The sequence below is a fragment of the Gavialis gangeticus genome, unplaced genomic scaffold (assembly GCF_001723915.1).
Source record: "Gavialis gangeticus isolate Ggan-Ray unplaced genomic scaffold, GavGan_comp1, whole genome shotgun sequence".
Lineage (NCBI taxonomy): Eukaryota > Metazoa > Chordata > Crocodylia > Gavialidae > Gavialis > Gavialis gangeticus.
The window spans coordinates 58,140,188-58,146,141 of record NW_017729004.1 but is presented as its reverse complement, the minus strand read 5'-3'; the positions used below and the strand labels follow the sequence as shown (position 1 = coordinate 58,146,141).

Sequence of the window (5,954 nt, the reverse complement as noted above, 5' to 3'; positions counted from 1 at the left end):
TCTGGTGTGACAACCAAATTTCCTAGCGTGTCTTGCAGAGGCCCTACGTTACCCAGTACCTTCTTTTGCCCCCTATGTATTTAAAAAAGGACTTCTTGTTGTCCTTGATCCGGGTAGCTAGTCCCAGTTCCATCTCTGCCTTGGCCTTCTTGATCGCCCCTCTGCAGCCCCGAGCAACCAAGGTATAGTCCTCCCTGGTGATGGCCCCTCCCCTTCCATTGGGTGTACACCTCCCTTTTAGCTAGGAGGTGTTCCTGTAACTTGATCAATTCTTATAAAGTGCGTTCTTAAGAATAAAAAGATGTGGCTGACTCATTTGGATAGAACCTGGACAAATCAATTCCAAGTGTTAAATATAATGTTAAATGTTAGTTGAACATAATAAATTATTTTAACTTTCTAAAATGTATTACTATTTTAATGTATGCATATTAAATATTTTTAAATCTTGGTTTAATCTAGTGGTAGCAACAGGCACAAACAGCTATGTGTATAGCTGTCATGTGCTCTAGACCCCTCACTGAACACAGATATTGCCAGGAGTCACAAAAATTGGATGTTCTTAAATGCCATTACAGTCTGTGAAGAGAGATGGAAATGAAAATTCAAGCCAGAAATAAAATCTTTGTTCTTTCTTATTCTTCTGGTCAATTTGTGTCACAATTCAAAAATGTTATTTAAAAGAGAAATTCATATTATTGGTTTTTTTTTATCTGAGTGAGAATAGTCATAGATATTCATCTGTTCTCATGGGTGCCTACTTAGATAAGCACAGACCACTAACCAAATGCAGCAATCACAGGGAAGAGCAGATTATGAAACTCCCACCTATTTGGCAAACTAGCAGTTTTTGACAGAAGGAAAAAGGATATGTAAATACATGCAATAACACTTCCAGACATGTGCATGCTCGCTCTTTTTTATTTAAAGAAGTGTGGTCTCATCACTTATGGTACACGTCTCTTGGCATTCAGATTTAAATAGCTTTAATATTTCCCCCTCTTCCCTCAAAAAGAAAAGGTAAATATATCAGTATTCGGCCTAATTAAAACAAATGAGCGTCCAGTATGCTCAATCTCCTATGAGGTTCCACGCTAAAAAATATTTCCCAAGAGGGAATTTATATTGTGCTCTTGAAAATTGGATCCGAGTAATATGGGCCAGCCAGAAGGGCTCGACTGATGTCTAGCTGCTTGGTAACACTGCTGCAGGTCCAGAAGGGGGCTAGAGAGCTCTAGAATGACACAGGGCCCTGGTCCATCTCTGAGCCCAGGAGATTTGTAGTTTGAAGAGGGACTGAATTATTAGCTGGTTTCACTGCAGAAAAACTCCAATAGTATGAGTCAAAGAAAATACCATGCTAGCCTAGCAATCTTATGTATGGCTTTATTACACTGTGGAGAAAGTTTTACTGAACACAATATGTATCTTAAGCAACAACATCCTTATTTTTATTAGATTGTTTTACCTCAGTAACACATACTTATTTTAAAAAAGAGAAACACTTATTCTGTGCCTAAATTAAGCTGACTGAATTCTGTTAGAAACTGATTTAAGTTTTGTTTTACTATTCATTATGTTTGTCTGATCATGAATTAAATTAAACAGTATAATAAATGTCATCTCACCTGCCCCTTATTTTATTTTCCTATTATCCCTGTTTGTTTCTGGGCAGACAAGAGGTAGAACTACACCAACCAAGTCTTCTGGGCTAGGAACAGAAATTACACACAAACCGGTTTAAGTGATCAGAAACTGATTTAAACCTGTAACAGAACAAAAGTTCAGTGCACATAAATTGCATTCAAAATGGCCAAAACCAGTTTAAGATATACCTGGTTGGATATAGTATCAGAATTAACTGATTTAGGTCAAACCGGTTTCTGGAACTTCTGTCCCAGATTCCTTCCTGGTTCAAGTTAACTCAGAGTCCCCCAGCATCCCAGGATGCTTTGCAGCCCTTGGCTATGCTGCCTATTCCAGTGGAGCAGGGGCCATCTCACTCCTCTGCTCATTAGCCTGCTTCCTGCCTGAGTCCATCAACCCATGGAGATGGGGGCAGAGGAAGGCAGACAGGGGAACAGACCCCCAGCCTCCCCTAGCCAGGGTCTACACAGCACATGGGGGGAGGGAAAGCTTCTGTGGTGGGGGCTTTTTGACCCTTAGCAGCCCTTCCCCCTCCCCAGCTGCTGCCCTGGGAGGGAGACTGCTTCAGCAGCTGCCCCAGGGGGGAGAGAGGAGGAGTCCTCCTGGATGGGTGCCTGCCCATGCAGCCCAGCATGGGGGAACTCCTGCCTTGGGGGGGCTTTCCCTCACCCCAGTCCAAGGTCCCTCAGACTGGGGCAGCCCCAGAAAGTTGAAGGGAATTCTTCCCCTCCCAAACCCCAAAAGCTGCTTGCCTTACTGTGAGTCTCAGACAGGCTCAGGGAGCAGAGGGAAGTTCTCCTGCTCCCCTACAGCTGGTTTTACATCAGTTGCTGCAAGTCTGAGGCAAATCTGAGGGGGAGACTCCCCCAAGGTGTGCCAGCACCCAGACAGGGGTGTCTTTAACCCACTGTGGAGGGACAACAGGGAGCTGGGAACACTTGGCTGGGCCGGCAATGGCCGGCAGGCTGGAAGACATGCTTTAGCATCCCCTGCCTACTGGCCTGGGTCAGTGCAGGCCTCCCCCTGCCTTTCACAATTGAAAACTAAATGTCAGTTCACTTGGTTATCGGTTCAGCCTATGCAGATTAGAGGAAGCTGCCTAGATTGAACTGATTCTGCCTTGGGCTTTTTGACTGTTTGTACTTAGATCTGATGAGTTAAGTTCCTCCTAATAATGCTACTAAATTGTAGACACTCAGTATATTTTCCTTTCTATGAACTCATGCAGCAGGGTTCTTTAAAAAAAGACCCTACAAATGTTCCAAGCAGTTCAATAACAAACATAGTACAGACAGTCTGCAATCAGCCAGATTGATAAATGTGGACATGAAGAAAAAATATTTTTTCTCTATCTTCTCCACATCTGCTAATCCTACTGTGGATTTAAAATGAGGAGGATGACCAAGGGAGGGACAGTTTTCTGAAGAATAAAAATATATCTTTATATCAGATGTGACCAAAGTCCATGATATAGTTGTTGATCTGGTCAAATGTGCCCTAATGGATTAAGAAATTAAACCTGTGGCTTCACTTTGAAGTGCACATCCTTGGGTTTACGTTTAGATATTAATGTTTTATAAGCTCTCTTCCTTTTGACCTTTAAGTGGCAAAGAACAAAATGAAAGGTAGTTTTCAGAAACAATTTAGCTCTAAGGTTTGACTTCTCTTTGGATAGCAATAATGTGTCCATGTTTGTTTGTTTTTTGCTTTGGAAATCCATACCTCCAACAGAAAAATGTGAGCAGATACTGCAGACTCTTAGAAAGATAATGTTTTCCTTAATAATAATAAATGAAATAGGATGATAGGGAAGTGGGGTTGGAAGGGACCTCAAAGTTATCTAGTCCAACACCCCACTCAAGACAGGATCATCCCTAACTAAATCTCCTGTCCATTCATCCTCAACCAATTCCTCCCTGTTTGTGAGTGGCAAATTGTGAAGCACTTCTCCCCTAGTTGGTCTCTCTACCATCTTTATCCAAACACTATCCTCAATATACTCCAAAAATTCTTGTGCACTCCTGGATTTCCCTCCCAAGAGGATGTCCTGATAATTCAAATCCTCAATGAGAACCAAGTCCTCCGATTTGGAAGCTTCTACCAATTGTTTAAAGAAGGCTTCATCCACCTTCTCCTCCTGGGTTGGTGGCCTACCGTTCTCCCCCCTGACTTCTACCCAGACGTTTTAAACAAGCCTACCTACCACTTCATAGTGCACCTCAGAACATGTACACTGCCTTTATATGCAGGGCAACAATTCCTCTTTTTCTCTTCTGCCTAGCCCTCCTGAACAAGCTATACCCATCCAGAACCACACTCCCATCATGTGAAGTATCCCACCACATCTCAATTACATCATAATTCTGAGATTGTACTAGGAGCTCCAACTCTTCCTATTTGTCTCCCATGGCTGCCACATAAGTATTTAAATGCTTCAGGTATCCAACTGTCCTGTCCTCTCCTGGAGAACATCGCTAAGGCTTCTGTCGCTGATTACCCTTGCAAAGTTTGTATCCAGGTCTTCACTTACTTCTGGGATTTTATCTGTCTCTCCTGGTGAACCTAGTTTAAAACTCTGCCCACTAGATTAGCAAGCCTGTATGCAAAGACACTCTTCCCTCTTTGTCAGCTGGATCCCATCTCTTTCCATCTTCTTTGAACATCACCCCAGGGCCAAAGAAGCCTAAGCTCTGTTGGTGATAGCTTACAGGCAGCCATGTGTCCATCTCCAGGATGTGTCTGCTCCTAGCCAGACTTTGACTCTTGACTGGAAGGACGGATGAGAATTCCACCTGGGCTACCATCCCCTTCACGTTGCAACCAGTACCATGCAGTCACTTTTGATCTGCTCAAGATCACCCACTATCATTAGTGCCCATATGGATGAGCAGCCCATATGAATCCTAGTCAGAAGACAAAATGAGTCTAAGCAACCTTTCTGTGACATCTCAGATGTGGGAACCTGTCAGGCAGCAGAACTTCCAAGCCAACAGGTCAGGCTGGCAGATGGATGTCTCCATTCCCTGCAGGAGGGAGTCACCAATCACTCATTGCTTCCTCTTGGCAGCAGTAGTCTCGATCTTCCCCCTCTCTCCTAGGGGTTCATGGCTTGGCCTCTCCTGCCACTGGAATAGGTGTTTAGAGTGAACCCCACCTGACTGCTTCTCTTAATTCCTGCCTCGACTGCTTCTCGAATTTCCTAATCAATCATTTTGAAAACCGAACTAACAGGAATTCAGTGAGAGGTGCCTCAGGAAAGACAGAAAACAACCTCTCATTACTAGAAAAAAGAATCTAATTTACAAGCAAACTCCCAGAGAGTTCCAATGTAGTAATATAATTAAATAAATTGCTAGTTTTGCCATTTTGATTTTAAGGTGTTGTGATGGGGGTGGGGTGGAGAGAGCATATGGAGCTACTACACTACTGCTGGGACAACCTGGCAATAATCCAAGGACCCAGGATTTAGCCATAGACCAAACTGACTGGTCAAGCCTGACTCTTAATCTGCATGGAGACAGCACATACACACTCAGCAGGATTGGCACACATAGATAAAACGGGGAACAATTAATAGATTGAAATTACCATACGTTGTGTTTTTTTCTGTTTCCAAATTCATCTCATTTGCCGTTAAGGTTTCAAGCATTATTGAAGCAAAATGAATGCTATCCTTGCATTGGATTACTCTTTGACTGAGAAAGCAAAGTAACTGGAGGAGAAAGAAAGGATCACATAAATCTGACATCACAGAGCAGCCAGAAAACTTGCAGATATATACAGTCTCAAGGATTCCCAACTAGTGAAATCCTAGAACCTAGGTAAATGCCCCTTTAAAAGTTGCCACCAGACAACATCAGAGTAAATAGACTATTCTAACTTTTATCTGAGCCTAATTTGCACAAAATGAACAATTCCAACCAGGAGATTTTATAACACCTTCAGCTCTCCTGTGAAATATGAAATTTCATTTCCACCTAGAAGAAATTTTACAATTTTTGCATTCTTCTAAGCCTGAGGAAGGTTGAGTGTGCTTGTAAATAAAGATTTTTTGTGCAAATATCTAGGTCTAATAAAAACTATCACCTCTGATTCTTTTAAAAGAAAGAACTGATCAGCTACAGATAAGGAAAATAACAGCAGACCAAGTTACATCTGTGGAGGTATCAATAACAAGACATTTTAAGAATTATCAGTGCCACATTACTCAAAAACATACATAAATATTCAATGCTGGCTCTGACTGACCTTTCAGGTATAAATGTCTGGTGGAAAAAGGCTAGGAGGAAAGCTGTTACAACCCCCCC

The 5,954-nt window shown here is 42.4% G+C and overlaps 1 protein-coding gene and 1 long non-coding RNA gene across 3 annotated transcripts in view; one reads left to right on the top strand and one right to left on the bottom strand.

Annotated features, from left to right (window-relative positions):
* Window positions 1-5,954, bottom strand: part of PPP1R9A (protein phosphatase 1 regulatory subunit 9A) — a 350,009-nt gene that overhangs the window by 237,252 nt on the left and 106,803 nt on the right. The gene's annotated exons all lie outside the window — the stretch shown is intronic.
* LOC109291424 overlaps window positions 1-5,954 on the top strand; it is a 27,073-nt gene that overhangs the window by 6,968 nt on the left and 14,151 nt on the right. For both annotated transcript variants that reach the window (XR_002095842.1, XR_002095841.1), the window contains exon 2: window positions 5,286-5,468. This is a non-coding gene — a long non-coding RNA (uncharacterized LOC109291424). The remainder of the gene's footprint in view (window positions 1-5,285; window positions 5,469-5,954) is intronic.